The sequence below is a fragment of the Furipterus horrens genome, unplaced genomic scaffold (genome assembly GCF_987537825.1).
Source record: "Furipterus horrens unplaced genomic scaffold, mFurHor1.1.pri manual_scaffold_9, whole genome shotgun sequence".
Lineage (NCBI taxonomy): Eukaryota > Metazoa > Chordata > Mammalia > Chiroptera > Furipteridae > Furipterus > Furipterus horrens.
In genome coordinates this window covers 22,561,746-22,577,257 of record NW_028327179.1, presented here as the reverse complement: position 1 = coordinate 22,577,257, position 15,512 = coordinate 22,561,746, and the positions used below count along the sequence as shown (strand labels likewise).

Sequence of the window (15,512 nt, the reverse complement as noted above, 5' to 3'; positions counted from 1 at the left end):
GCATCAGTCTTAGAAATTTAAAATTAAACCAAAAATGTTCTAGTTTAGCAACTTTTGGAGTTATGATTAAGCCAGAGTGATCAATATAGCTTAATACTGGCCTAAGGAATGAAAGATCAAAGGAACACAAGAGCTCCATTTATGCAGTCAATTGATTGAAAAGAAGCTTAATCATTCCAATGGGGAAAGAAAAATCTTTTCAACAAACAGTGCTGGAATATCCATAAGAAATGAAATGAATCTCAACCCCTACTTCATACCACACAATCCTGGTGTGAGAAAAATGGTGTCTCATAATTAAGATAAAACAGTTAATCCAATAAAAACAAATTTTCTTTCTCTGAATAGCTCTAGAGAGGAAAGGAGAAATAATTTCAGATCTTGCTTTGGCATAGATGAGCCAGAGAGAAGTAGATCTTGATCTACTTGTCAAGAGAAGATGCAATTCTTTAAGATCATAAGCTGCACTCGGGGATATCTACTAAGTTATTGCCATAGTCTTTAAATCAATCATTTCATTCTAACTAAGACATTAAAGACAGGGACTCTTACTGATGCTTCTTCCAGCCACATCAATCTAGACGGTAAAACAACTTTATTTTTATGGTATCCTTCTTTGGGTTCAGTAATACAAGTGATAAAAGCTTGCTGTTACTTCCAATTTACCTTATTCCTCATACCAATAAAAAGGTTTCTTTCCTCTTTTAAGTGCCTCGTATTGAGGGTTTACCATGATTGGGCCAATGAGCAAATTAGGGAGGATTAATATAATCCATCTTCAATTGTCTAGCAATTTTAGTGGACTTCTTTGAAAAAGTATATTATCTCAAGACATGCTAAGTCTCAGGTTGACTGTGCTGAAATGATATGATTAGCAGCATTTGAGGTGAAGCCTTGAAACTAGGCTGCTAAAGAGAGAGACCCTAGTGAAGGGATGTGTTCTGGGGATTGAGTAACAACTACACTTAAATCTTCCTGAATTCAGGAAGATTTAACACACAAAGTCTAGCCAGGCAGAAAAACTCCTTCACCCTCCAGTGAATGGAAGACCAGGATCACACCCAGGTGACATCATAGAGAATAGGGAGACTGTCACCAATTAGGGAAGGCACCTGTGCTAGGAAAGTGTTCATGCTAACACAGATAATTGGAAAAGAACTCAGATGCAAAAACTATGGATAACACTCAATTGTTATTAAGAGCTCCAGTGTCTGTGGTAAGCATGGGAAATGGAGGGAGCTGGGGAACAGAAAACCTGGGGTTTAAAAATAAACATGAATGCTGTGACCAGAGTGGAGAAGCCAAAGGGTTATCTTCTTCTCAGCCACTGTACCTGAGTCCATCTATTTTCCCTTAAGTCCCCAGGAGGTATAAAGAACACACAGTTTTACATTTATATTCCTTAATTCTGAATAGTGTATCTGTCCTGGAGTCTTATATACTTAGTCATCTATCCTGGTGAAGGTGTAGATTAAACAGAATGTTTCATGATCTTTTTTACCAACATGCTCTTAAATGTTAGAATTCTGTTTTTAAAAAGTACGGTTCAAGGGCCTTATTCATCATATACACTCCTTTTTCTGGATCCTTTTCTGGCATTATGTCTAAGAACTCTTTGCTTAATCCTAAATTAAATTCCTGTGTACTACCCTAGGCTGAGTCATGTACATTTCTGGGGGTGGAACTGAGAAATAGACATGGTAACTAAGCTTCTGAGGTGACATTTAGACACTCCAAGGTTTTAAGATACAATGAAATAACATCAGAGAAAATGGAAAGATAGTGATAAAAATGAGCAAACTTAGTCATAGGACAATCTAAAGAAATCCCCTAAAATGGGGTACTAGCTTTTCAAGTAATTTACTTTCTCTCTGTTGCTGTCTCTCTCTCTCCCGCACCCTCTCTTTCCCCCACTCCCTCTTACTCACTTCTCTTCCACTGAAATAGAGCCCAAGCTCCAAATTTCTCTTTCTAAGATTGTATACTTGACATGCTATGTTACAGGGAGAAAGTGATCCATGCAGCATGCCAGAAAACACTTAAAATCCACCCACTTTCCCTTGACCCTAGAGGGCTCTTTCCAGGCATGTAAATATCAGGACCCAAGGAGAGTGGCAGTGTTCCAGCCTCTCTGTGTTAGATGCTAGATACAAAATTCTTCCTGAAAAGGTACAGGGGAAAGAATGTGGGGCTTATAGGAATTATTAAGGTATAAGAGTAGCAGAAGCCTGACTCTTTCAGTTGCAGTTAAGTCTAGAAAGAAATAGCTGAATTCAGTCAGCAGACCTGGATCCTCAGTGTTCGAATATTGGGTGAAGTTTGTTACCTTCTGTCTAATGCTGAAATGGGACCAATGCCTACAGTTGTTCAAACCCACAGGAAATAATCGAGTGTTCTGCAAACTGAGTCAGACTCAGGGCCTTCTGATAAGAATCAAAGCACCTGAATGGGAAAAGATCTTATGAGAGAGACAATTTTCCCAAACTATTATGAGAAAATGTTGTGTTTTTTTTGAAAAGGAATGACTATGTTCCCAGCAAAACCCAGTAGTGGCAACATTTTCTTTTCCAGTGCTTTTGATTCTTATAACATTCAACCATTTAAATACTCTTTTAATAACTCCAATGATTCATTCACTTGTTGCCATTAAGTGGCAAAAGCTTTAAATACAGAACAATACATTGTCTGACCAGAAAAACAAAAACAAAAACAAAACACTTGCTACAGGGTCAGTATGGTTTGCTTTCAGTTCTGTGCTTTGATTCCAATTCTGGGTCACAGCATCATAATTACAGCAATGCCGTTTAGTCTACCTAGCAGTCAGTAGAAAATGTAATCATAATGCACCACAGAAAACGGTGATCCAAGACATCGTGACTACTGAGGGCGTTAGCTATACTAGGCTCGCATGAAATGTACCACAAGCCTGTTTGGAAAAGGGAGCTCTAAGGAAAACACTGTTACTTATGAGCGGGGACAATGATTGTCACAGTTCACAAAACAATGTTAACACCGTGGCTTCAAAAAATGACCCTGGGAATGCTGTCTAACATCTCATCTGAGGCATCTAGCCTGACAGCCACTGTGGTTAAAAGTAACTGTGACAAAGGAGCTGTGTGGGTTTCAGAATTATAATCTGTGATTTTCTGCCGGCTCCTTTTGACAGGTTCTTTATTTCAGAGTGTATGTTGCCTAGAAAAACATTTGGGAGGAGGTGAAATCCAAATTCATTTTCACTTGTGACTCAAGCCTGATTTGATTACAATAGGCTCTGTAGGACTGTTCAACTTTGCTAGTTGCCATGGACTTTTATTCAATCAAGAGTTGTTTGAAACAAGTGAGCGAAAAGTATATGCTCTCTCCGTGTGTATAGATTTTCATTACAGCACCATTACTCCAAATGAGATTTGACCTGTCCTTTATCATTTCTATTTGCCAACAAAATTTGCCCGTGTCTATGGTAACAAGCTAACTTGTTTTAGAAAGATGTAACTGAAAAGCACATAAACACTATAGTCACATTCTAAATTAAAAATCCACCTCATAAGGGTAAACTAAACTAATGTTGCATCTAGTACATGAAAGTAGTGAAAACAAAACAAAATTTAGAACAGTTATTGTAAATATCTCTGGAACACTGGTATTAAAATATTTTTAAGCTCATCTTTTGTTAAACATATGTGTTGGTGTCTTTCACATAGTTAATTAGAAGATTAAAGCACTTATATTACTGACAGTTATACGGAGCTAAACACAGCAATGTATCTCATGGCAATATCAGGCTTTGAGTGACTCAGGCTGGGACTGAAGTTCTGCTTCAGACTAGAAGGGAGAAAGTCAGAGAGGGATCCGACTGAAATGGTGGAACCAAAAAGTTCAAGAGAGTGCTGAAATGACAGCAAATTCAGATGAAACTTAGGCCAATGCCATTACCATAGGCTCAGTCTAAATTGTGGGAATAGCAGCTAAAGTTGTTCTTGAGATTCACATAAATTTGCCCACAAAGATTTTTTTTTTTTAACACACCACAGACAAAGTAAATAGACTCTCTTCAATGGACTCTCAGTTACTTTTTATTTTACCCTTTTCTTTTGAGGTAACACTAGATTAGCATGCAATTGTCAGCTATAATATGGAAAGAACTTGCATACTCTTCACTCAGTTTCTATCAATAGTAAAATCTTGCGTAACTATAGTATAATACCTTAACCGGGAAATTCTTTTTGATTCGATTTATCTTTCTTTTTCAGATACCATGAGTTTTACATACACTCATTTGTGTGTGTGTGTGTGCTTGTATGTATTTACTTCTATACAAATTATTACATGTGTGGTTTTGTGTGGCATCCAGCATAGTTAAGATACAGAACAGTTCTGTATCAAGAGCCCTCATGCTGCCCTTTTATAATCACAGCTACCTTCACATCCTCTCCAGCATTTGGTGCTGTCACTCTTATTTTAGCAATTCTAGCATGCATGTAAAGATATCTCATAGTAGTTTTTTCAATTAGTTTATATTTGACGTTATTTTGTATTAATGTCAGACATACAGCATAATGGTCAGACAATCATGTACTTTATAAAGTGTTCTCCCATATTTCCAGTACCCACCTGGCACCATACTTCATTATTAAAATATTATTGACTATATTTCCTATGTTTTACCTTACATCTCCATTCATTATTTTCATGTGTGTATTTGACAGCTCTTCAGCAGAATATCTGTTCACATTTGTGTGTGTGTGTGTGTGTGTTTTATATTTATTAATCATACAAATAGTTTTCTACAGTATTCCAGGGCAAACAGGAGAATTTGGCAGTTTAATTGGTGGTGGGAAGGGTCCCCTCAGAGACCCACAGGCCAATGGCATGGGCACAGAGTGTCTGGGTTCACAGTGCAGTTTGTCGCTCGTGACTATCTTGCTGTAGTTTTTTCCTCCACATAAAACAACTGATGACAGGGATGGGGAATCCTCCAGGTTCTTAAAAAATTTCACTCCACTTCTCCTGTTCAATGGTCTCTTTGGTCAGCAGGGTGTTCTTCTCCTGCGTCTCCATCTTCTTCAGCTTGGCCTTATCTAAGCTGGTGACTTTACCCATGTCCTGCTTGTCGGTCATTTTCTTAAAACAGTCCTTGGCCTTCACTCCCAAATCAGGCTCCTGACCCCCACTCGCGTTGCTGCAGCAAGAGACCACATTTTCTAATTGAATTGTTTGTCCTTTTACTATTGAGTTTCTACAATATTTTCTTTGTCCTTGTATTTGTGGTTTGCAAATATTTTCTCCCAATTGATACCTTCAGAGTAATATGCTGAGTGAAAGTTTTCAATTTTGTTGAAGTTCTGTTTCAGAGTTTCTTTTTATGGATCATAGTTTTGATATCAAGTCCAAGAACTCTGCTTATTTTTAGATCCTGGATTTTCTTCTATCCTTATTCCTTCTAATGGTTTTATGGCTTTCATGATTCATTTTGAGATAACGTGAGTATGAAGTGAGAGGTCTGGGTCAGGATTCACTTTCCTGCCTGTAGATGTTTGGTTGCTGCAGCACCACTTGTTGGAAAGGCTGTCTTTCCTCCGTTGAATTGCTTTCGCACCTTTGTCAAAAACATGCCCCCGAACAGGCTGGGCATACTTGTGTGCCCCTATTTCTAAATTCTTTATTCTGTTCAGTGGACCTACCTGTCTACCATCTGACAATACAATATTGTCTTGATTTCTGTAGCAACGTACTAAGACTTGAAATAAGTAGAATGATTACTCCCACTTTATTATTCCTATCAAAATCATTTTATGTAGTCTAAGTTCTGTGCCTTTAAGTATATAAATTATAAAATAAGCTTATCTACATTTAGAAATCCTTGATGGAATTTTCAGAAGAATTGTATTAAACCTATAGATTGGTTTAAGAAGAATTGATGTTTCATGTTGAATCTACTAATCTATTAACATAACATGTCTATTTATTTAGATCTTTTATTTCTTTCATCAACATTTTGTAATTTTTAGTACACAGATCCTAAGTATGTATTGTTACCTTTACAGTTTTTTCATTTTCTTGGTTCAATTATAAATGACATTATGTTATTAATTGTTGTTCTCACATATTCCTTGTTAGTATATAGAAATATAATTGATTTTTTTAATATTGAGCTATATTTTTATGCATTGAACTTGTATCCTGGGACCTTGGTCAACTCATTTGTTTTTGAAGTTTTTTATATACACACCTTGAAATTTTCTAGATAGAGAATTATGTCATCTGTAAATAGGGACAGTTTTATTTCTTTGTTTTTGATCTGTGTGGCTTTTGTTTTTCTTGTTTTGCATTGCTTGGGACTTTCAGTACTATATTGAATAAGTATTCTAATAATGAAAATTGTTGCCTTCTTATTACCTTAGGACAAAAATATTCAGTTTTCACCATAAAATATGATATAAGTTTCAAGTTTTTTGTAGATGCTCTTTATCAAGTTAAAGTACTTTTGCTTGAATCTTAACTTGCTGAAAGATTTCATCATGAATGATTGTCAGATTTTGTCAAATGTCTTTTTTTTCATCACTTCTTTAGCCTGTTGATATGACTTAGTCTGTGTGGGCTGTTTTAACAAAATATCACACACTGTGTAGGTTAAAAACAATAGAAATGAATTTCTCAGTATTCTGGGGGCTGAAAGTCCAAGATCAGGGGGCAAGCATGGTCAGGTGAGGACCCTCTTACAGGTTGAACTGTTGGTTGAATCATTTTATGGTGGAAGGGGACAAATGAGCTCCTTTGGGTCTATTTTGTAGGAGCACTAATCCTGTTCGTGAGGGTGAATATAATAACACAGAGGAACAATTTTTAACATAATTCATGCTGAGTCTGATTTTTCAGCTGTTTTAGATTTAAATAGGCATGCTGATTTAAAAACTGCAGTTAGTTTTCTTCTATCATGTCAAGTTTTTCTCTATAGCTTTTCTTAATGTAACCACTCTAGGCTGGATCGAGTCTGCATCGAGGGAAGCACTACTGCTCTCCTATAGGCTGAGAGCAAACCCCCCTCGAGTGGGGAGGGGTGGGGGATGACATTGGAGACCAGCAACAGGTTCATAATTGTCTAGGCTATTCAGTTACACATGAAACAGTGTGGTGAGAGGTTATGTGCCACTCTATACTGTGAATCATATTCCAAAGCATAGTCTGAGTTCTTGTCTGTATACAAGGAGTTAGCAGAATTTATTTTTTTATTTACATGCGTGCTTATTTCCTTTCCTTCAGATCATGTCTGCCTTTGCTATTTCTCATCATAAGTACCTAAACAACCCTGATTCATTTTGTTCTATCTGTGGCAGTTTCACCATTCCCAAAGGACAAACATCAGCGCATTTGTCAGGCAAGCTTATTTTGTATATTTTAAAGTAAAACTTGGTGATCAAGATAAGTCTTGGGCACGTCACAAGGTGTGCAAGCAATTGTCAAGAGTTTACAGATGTGGGTGAATGGAACAAATGATCAGTTGCCATCTGGTATACCTATGGTTTGACGAGAGCCCAGAGATCATTCAAGTGACTGTTACTTTTGTATAGTGAAAACATCAGGATATAACAAGAAAAATAAAGGTAAAATAGAGTATCCTAGTCTACCATCAGCTATACGCCCAGTGCCTGATTCAGCTGAAATCCCAGTGCCAGTTTTCATTGAACTACCCTCTTTCAAAAAACAGGAGTATGGTGAAGAAATAAGTGACAGCAATGATAAAGATTTTGAAATTGAAGATAACTCAGTTCACAAGGAATTTGATCAGCATGAGTTGAATGACTTGGCATGAGATTTGGGACTATCCAAAAAGGCTTCAGAACTCCTAATATCAAGACTGCACAAGAAAAGGAACTAGTATGAATAACCCATAAACATGGGCAATGTGGTGGGGAGTGACTGTGGGAGAAAGGGTGGGCGGGTGGGGGGGAGCAATGGGGGAAAAATGAGACAACTGTAATAGAAAAACAATAAAATTAAAATTTTAAAAAAGGAAAAAAAACTGCATGAGAAAAACTTGCTTGAAAAGGAGCGAAGGTATCCTACTTTTGATCAAGAGAAAGTGCATTTCTGCAGTACTTTTGAAGTGACAGTGACTTTGTATATTGCCATAACATACGTGGTTTAATGGAGAATTGGAAATTCCAATATATAATGCAACTGAATGGCAACTGTTCATTGATAGCTCAAAATGGAGCTTGAAGTGTGTCTTCCTCCACAATGGCAATTTATTTGGTGCAATTTCGATTGGCCATTTAGTTTGTTTTCATGAAGAATATGAAGACATAAAGAGAGTTATTGATCTGTTGCAATATCACAAGCACAATTGAATCATCTGTGTTGACCTTAAAATGAATCATTTGTGTTGACTTTAAAATGGTCTGCTTCCTTCTTGGTCAGCAATGTGGATACACCAAGTATCTCTGTTTTCTGTGTATGTGGGACAGCAGAGCTCATGAGCAGCATTGGGTGGAGTCAAATCGGACTCCAAGATCTGGCCTCAAACCTGGTGATCCAAACATTCTACAAGAGCCACTTGTTGACAGAAAGAACATTATATTTCTATCTCTGCACATAAAAGTGGGTCTCATGAAGCAATTTGTTAAAGCTTTGCCCACTGAAGGAGACTGTTTCAAGTATCCCACTTTGGCATTTCCTAGCCTGTCGTTTGAAAAGATAAAATACCTTAACATGTATGTTTGGTAGCAGAACTTTACTACTTGTACACAATTTGACTTACAGTAACAATATATAGCATTTATATGAATGAAATATCTCTAAATAAACAGTCTATTCATGTAATTTTCCTTTGTACATACATTTTGTATGATTTTTGGGACAAAGGCAGCGTATCATGTACCTTAAAACATTGATGTTATAGAGAAAAACTGGGGTCATTTTTGGATTCAGATGCCAAAGGTTAGTCAAAAATAAGTGTCAGATCTAACCCAATAAAAATTGTGTCCCCCAGTGTAAGGTGCATAATAAATATTTTTTAAGTTTGTCAAGTTCACATGTATTATTTTTATTTGCATTTCCCTTATCGTGGGTATTTTTTTAAGTACTCATGTTAGCTAGTCTAAATTTCTTAGTGATTTATCTGCTCATATAATATTTTTCTACTTCATTTTAAGTTGTTGGTTTGTTTTTACTGATTTAAAGTAATTTTGTATATTAGGACGATCACATTTTTACCTATTATATGTAATGTATTTAAGTTCTTTGTGCTTCCATTTGTCTTTTATCTTTTTTCATAATACACTTGGTCAAGATGAAGGTAAAAATAATTATGTGGTCAAATATGTCAGTCTTTCCTTTATGATGTCTGGAATTTGCATTAAGCTTATGATGAATTTTTTGCATCCAAAATTCTAATCCTATTTACCATATTTTCTATTGAAAATTTTTATGTTTTGTGTATAAATTATTATTATTTTTTATTAACCTGTTTGTAGGGGCTCAGTGTGGACCTTGTAACTGAAAGTTGACTAGGGCACTGCCCTCCTTCTCTTCCTGGCACCAAGCACACCCCGAGTTTCCTAGGCCAGGTGCCCCACCAGAGCTCACTGGTTTGTGTCTGAGAGCTGTATCCCGGCACCCCAAGTGCACTGGCCCTTTAATTAATTACCTTGCTGATTGCCCCAGGATCTACTCTGACTCTCAAACTAGACTTCTCTGATCACAGGGTGTTTTCTGGTGTTCTATTTGGAAAAAATTCTGTTTTTAAAAGTCCCTATTGAGTTGTCAGTTGCTAACCTCTGTGGGGTTTCATTGCCAATTAAATCCCATCTGCTTAATATCTTTTCAGAAATTCCTCAATAATTCTTGCCCTCTGAAGGTATTCTTCCTATTTTTCTAAGATTGTTTCTTCTGTCATTTTAATGGGTTTTAGGGACCAAGTAAGTTAAAATGTAGGTAGTCAGTCATTTTGACCTAGAAAAAAATGATGGGTCTTTAAAAATTGTTATTACATGCATTCTGAAGCGAAAAATGTAGGTCGATCCTAGTTGGATTAGCATTCAAAAGAGAAAATATTTAATACAGAAGATTCAGATTAGATAAGCAAGAATAATCTCTTGTACATTAAAATGTAATTTTATACTTTTAAATATGCGATTAATGGAGTCAAAATTTAATTAAAATAATATTAGTTTGGAGGGGAAAATCTAATCCTTAACATGATTAAACCACACTAATTTCTGATCAAGATAAAAGCAGCTTAAATTGTTAATAATAATTTTAAAATAATGGCAGTTAGTGACATTAAATACAATTATTATTAGAATATCATGCATTGAAAACTATGTCTACACATAACCAGCAGACAGAAGTTTGTAGAAGCTTTATTCATAATTTCCAAAACTTGGAAGAAACCAAGAATCGCTTTAATAGATAAATAGATAAATAAACTGTGGCTATCTGGACAATGGAATATTATTCAGCATTAAGAAAAAGAGCTATCCGTGAAGAGAAATGAGCTGTGAGTCTTACATGCATATTACTGAGTGAGAGCAGCCAATACAAAAAGGGTACAAACTGTAGGATTCCAACTACATGAAATTCTGGGAAAAAACAAAACTGCTCATACAGTAAAAACCTCAGTGGTTTCCAGCAGTAGGGGGATTAGGGTTGAAAAGGAGGAGCACAGAAGATTTTTGGGGCAGTGAAAATACTCTGCATGATGCCATAACAATGGTATAGGACATTATGCATCGGTCTATACTATGGAATATTCTACCCCAAGATGAACCCTCACGTAAACTATGGACTTTGGGTGATAATGACATGTTAGTGGAGGTTCATCAGTTGTAACAAATGTACTAGTCTGGTGGGAGAGGTTATATATGTGGGGTTGGGAGTCTGTGGTAGATCTCTGTACCTTTCTCTCAATTTCATTGTGAACATTGATTTACTCTAAAAAACAGTTTAAATTTAAAAACCACCATGCAGATTGTGAGTGAAAGCAGAATTTAGTGGGGTTTGGAATAATAATGTGACATCCAACTTAAGCTAAAGTTCAATTCTGAACTATTAATTTGTTTTGTTAGAATGTTAACAAAATAGGTATATTACAGGCAGTCTTAAGATCCTTTCTAGGCTATCAATCCCTTCAGTTCAACTTGAGAGTGTCTGGGATATAGTGGGGTTCAAATGTCACTCTTGCAAAGCTGTTTTCCAGACAGCTCAGAAGATCTGATTCTGTGTGTCATTTTTTCCCCAACTCCATGTTTAACATCACTTTGGTAGCTAAAAATCAGCCACAGTGGTAGTAATTACAAATCATCAAATGCTACAAATCATTTTTTATTTTTTTCTTCAGAGAGCTGTTATACCTGTACAGTCCTATTTAGATGTGAGGTCTGCCTAGCAACGTGGTTTGGATAATACCTTGTCACAGAAAAGTTTTCTACTCTTCTCTAACTAGGCAGATCCACTTTCCATTTCACGTGGTTATATCTTTCCCCATCACTAACGCAAAGTCAAAAGAACCACTAATTTTTCTCAATTTCTCTCATACAAAAGTTGGTTTCATTAAATATCTATCCTAGAAATATTATATTTACAAGTTTAGTTTCACCCTCTATATCTTATTTGCTACTCTTCCATTTATCTTCAAATCTATGTTTGTATCAATCTAATATTGAATATTTTGTTTTTATCATGCTTAATAAAATTTTAGCTTTTAATCTTGACAAGGAAGCATTTCCAATATGGCCATAGGTATATCACTTGTATTAGCTTTAAAAAATCACAAACTGAACTGTTTCATGAGCACTAGGTTAGTTTCAAGAATTATTCTATTAGTTTTAGAGATTACTAAGTACATTTTTTTTTTTAGGTTGTGATTTTTAAAATGTTTTTATTTATTTGTTTTTAGAAAGAGGGGAAAGGAGAAAGAGAGTGAGAGAAACATCACTGTGTGGTTGCCTCTCACATGCCCCCAACTAGGGACGTGGCCTGCAACCCACACATGTTCCCTGGCTGGGAATTGAACCAGCGACACTTGGTTCACAGGCCGATGCTCAATCCACTGAGCCACAGCAGCCAGGGCTCATGATTGCTAAGTACATCTTTAATAAATGATGTCAAAAGCAGAATAAGTTGGCATTCTTTTTGTGGTCCAACATTTTAAGCAATTCAGCCAAATATTAATACTGGATTACTGCATTGGACATTCTATTTTACATCCATCCTTCCAATGATGAATATCAAAATATCTGTGTGGTCTCCTCAAAGTGTGGAATTCACAAATAACACTGTTCTGGCAAACAATTAAGTCTGCTATGAAGACATGGGATATTTGTGGCAAAAGACAGTTACTGAACAGTGAACTGACTAGAGGTCTTTTGAGAATTGCATGCTGATCAACATTGGCATTTCATTTTTTTATGCAAATTCAAAAACAAAAGCATGCAAATAATTCATTTGAGCACCCACTGTGCTACTGTCTAAGAACTACATTTTCCATTTTTGGTTGGTGAAATATTTTGCCAAAAGCAAAAGTAACTCATGGAGTTGGATTCTATTTTATCTGCTGTGGCCTCCTAAAATATCTGTGCCCTGGTAAGAGGATTGTAGGTGATAAAGTGTTAGTGGCATGACGGTAGGACGGTGGTTGCATTAGCAATTGTCAACAACAACAACAAAATTCTGAAAACCTTCCAGGCCTTGGGGATCCCATTTAAATATCACTAGGATGATTTTTTAAACTATTTTGTATTGATTTCAGGTGTACATCATATACTTTTACAAAGTGTTTCTGCTAATACTTCCAATACCTAACTGGCACCATACATAGTTATTACAATATTATTGCCTATTTCCTGTGCTTTACTTTACATCCCAATGATTATTTTGTAACTACCAATCTGTACTTCTGAATCCCTTCACCTTTTTAACTCTGTCCTCCCCTCCCTTTTGGCAACCTTCAGTCTGTTTTCTGTATCTATGAGTCTGTTTCTGTTTTGTTTGTTTGTTTATATTGTTCTTTAGATTTCACATATTGGTGAAATAATATGGTATTTGTATATTCTCTGGTGGGTGTATTTTACTTACCATAATACCCTCTGGATCCATCCATGCTGTCACCAGTGGTAATATATTGTTCCTTTTTATGGCTCAGTAATATGCCATTGCATATATGTAGCACCGCTTTTTTATCTGCTCATCTATTGATGGGCACTAAGGTTGCTTCCATAGCTTGGCTGTTGTAAATAACACTTCAATTAACACAGAGGTGCATATATTCTTTTGACTTAATGTTTTGGTTTTCATCAAGTAAATCCCCAGAAGTGGAATCACTGGGTCATGAGGCAGTTCCATTTTTAATTTTGAGGAGTATTTCCATACTGCTTTCCACAGAGGCTGTACCAGTCTGCATTCCCACCAACAGTGCACATGGGTTTCCTTTTCTCCACATCCTTATCAACACTTGTTGTTTGTTGATTTTTATTGATGATAACGATTCTGACAGGTGTGAGATGGTATCTCACTGTGGTTTTAATTTACATTTCTCTGATGATTAGTGACACTGAGCATCTTTTCATACGTCTATTGGCCATCTGTATGTCCTCTTTGGAGGATTGTCTATTCAGGTCCTTTGCTCATTTTTAAATTGGATTGTTGTTTTGTTTTGTTTTTTTTGGTGTTGAGTTATATCAATTCTTTATAAATTTTGGATATAACACCTTATCAAATGTATTATTGCTCACCTGGGTTCATTTTTAAACAATAATATAAATTCTTTGAAGACTTTTTTCTATGGGATATGGAAAAAGGGAGTGGGGAGATGCTTGGGGAGGACAGGGCCACAGGTACAATATGGAGTATGTATGTATGTGTGTGTGTGTATGACTGCATGTACAGGGTGGAGCAAAGTTAAGTTTACAGTTGTGAGTACTCAAAACAGGGTTTATGGTTTAGCTCAGTGGATTGAGCGTCGGCCTGCGAGCTAAGTGTCGCTGGTTCGATCTTCCAGTCAGGGTACATCAGAGAAGGAAAACTCTGACTCCAAAAAACCTCCGCTGCCTTGCGGCATACCTCTTCAGGGGAAAGGCTAAGGGAGTAAACCCCGACAGAAAATCCGGAGCCGGAGTCCCTAAGGCGGTTTGACGTTGTAGTCAACACCGGCAACTCCTGCGGCGCACCTGAACCCAAGCTGTATCGACTCCGTCTTTCCCTTGGACCCTTCAGCTGCGAAGAGAGGGGGGGGTCTGCTGCATGGGCAACAGCAGACCCTCCATATTACCCTGCCCAGGCTCTGTAGCTTCAGCGTCATCGCAAGATGTCGATTCAACACGGGAGGAGACAGATACCGTGTCACTCCCGAGTCGGACTGCACAGCCATTCTCGGCGGTGCAGATAGACTCTTGAGAAGCTACACCATCGTCTCTCGAGACGGACGGCTGCCGACGACGACGACGACGAGATTATTTATTAATGATTGTATTATTTTCCATGTGAACAACTGTAAGTCTACTTTTTCCCCCACCCTGTATGTTACATGATGCTCACCGGGTGATTTGGGGACAGGAAGAAATTAAGTTACTTCTTTGGCACTATATACGTATGCAATTCTGACTACAAAATATTAGCAGAATGTTTTGTTTGTAGGAGATCAGAGAAGAAAACAGAATATCGCTTAACTTTTTTCAGATGGAAAAACTGCAGGCATTCTATGAAATATGGAGGGGAGAGAAAGATCAAACACACAAATAATGAAAGCATCGCCAGCTTTTCCAGGGAGCCCCCAGCAAAGGTATAGAGAAGGATGGTAGGGAAAGCCCCTGAATGCATATTATGCAATATCCAGTCATTTATTCCTTGCCGAAATTTATGTTCAAGGAATGCTTTTCTTTTTATTTTCTAACTATAAAAGAAACCCTCAACATTAAGGACAAACAGGATATATCAATAGTTTCAAATCATCTCTTCCAAAATATTTATCACTGTAGCAGTGGATTTAACACATGTCCATGAGTTTTTGATACTCCTTCCTCAGGACATGGAGCTTCACCCACCTCTCCTTTAGTGTTGGTTAGACTTAATAATTCTCTTTAACAGCAGAAGATGAAAAGGGAAACATAGTGACCTTTCTGTGGAGGAACCTGGCACACACTACTTACCCAAGTGGTCAAGGTTAATATCAGTAGTTAAAAGTTATGATGTTGATATTGTGTAATCACAAATGATGCAATGGGGGCATTTTAGCTTTGTGGTGTCCTCCCCCAAAATAGATAAGACTGGTCTAACCACAAGAAAACATCTGACAAACCCAAACTCATAGACATTCCATAGTACTTGCCAAGACCATTAGAAATGAGACTGAGCAACTGTCATAGCTTGAAGACACTAATGAGACATGATGACCAAATGAAACATTGGATCCTGGAACAGAAATAGGATATTTGGAAAAACTGTTTAACTATAAATAAAACCTGTTGTTAAAAAAACAATAATCATTAAGTAAATTAAAATTTGTCAGCCCCTGGTAG

At 36.8% G+C, this 15,512-nt stretch overlaps 1 pseudogene; it reads right to left on the bottom strand.

Annotated features, from left to right (window-relative positions):
- Positions 1 to 4,983: 4,983 nt before the first annotated feature.
- Positions 4,984 to 5,118, bottom strand: LOC150001397 (thymosin beta-10 pseudogene; annotated as a pseudogene).
- Positions 5,119 to 15,512: the final 10,394 nt, after the last annotated feature.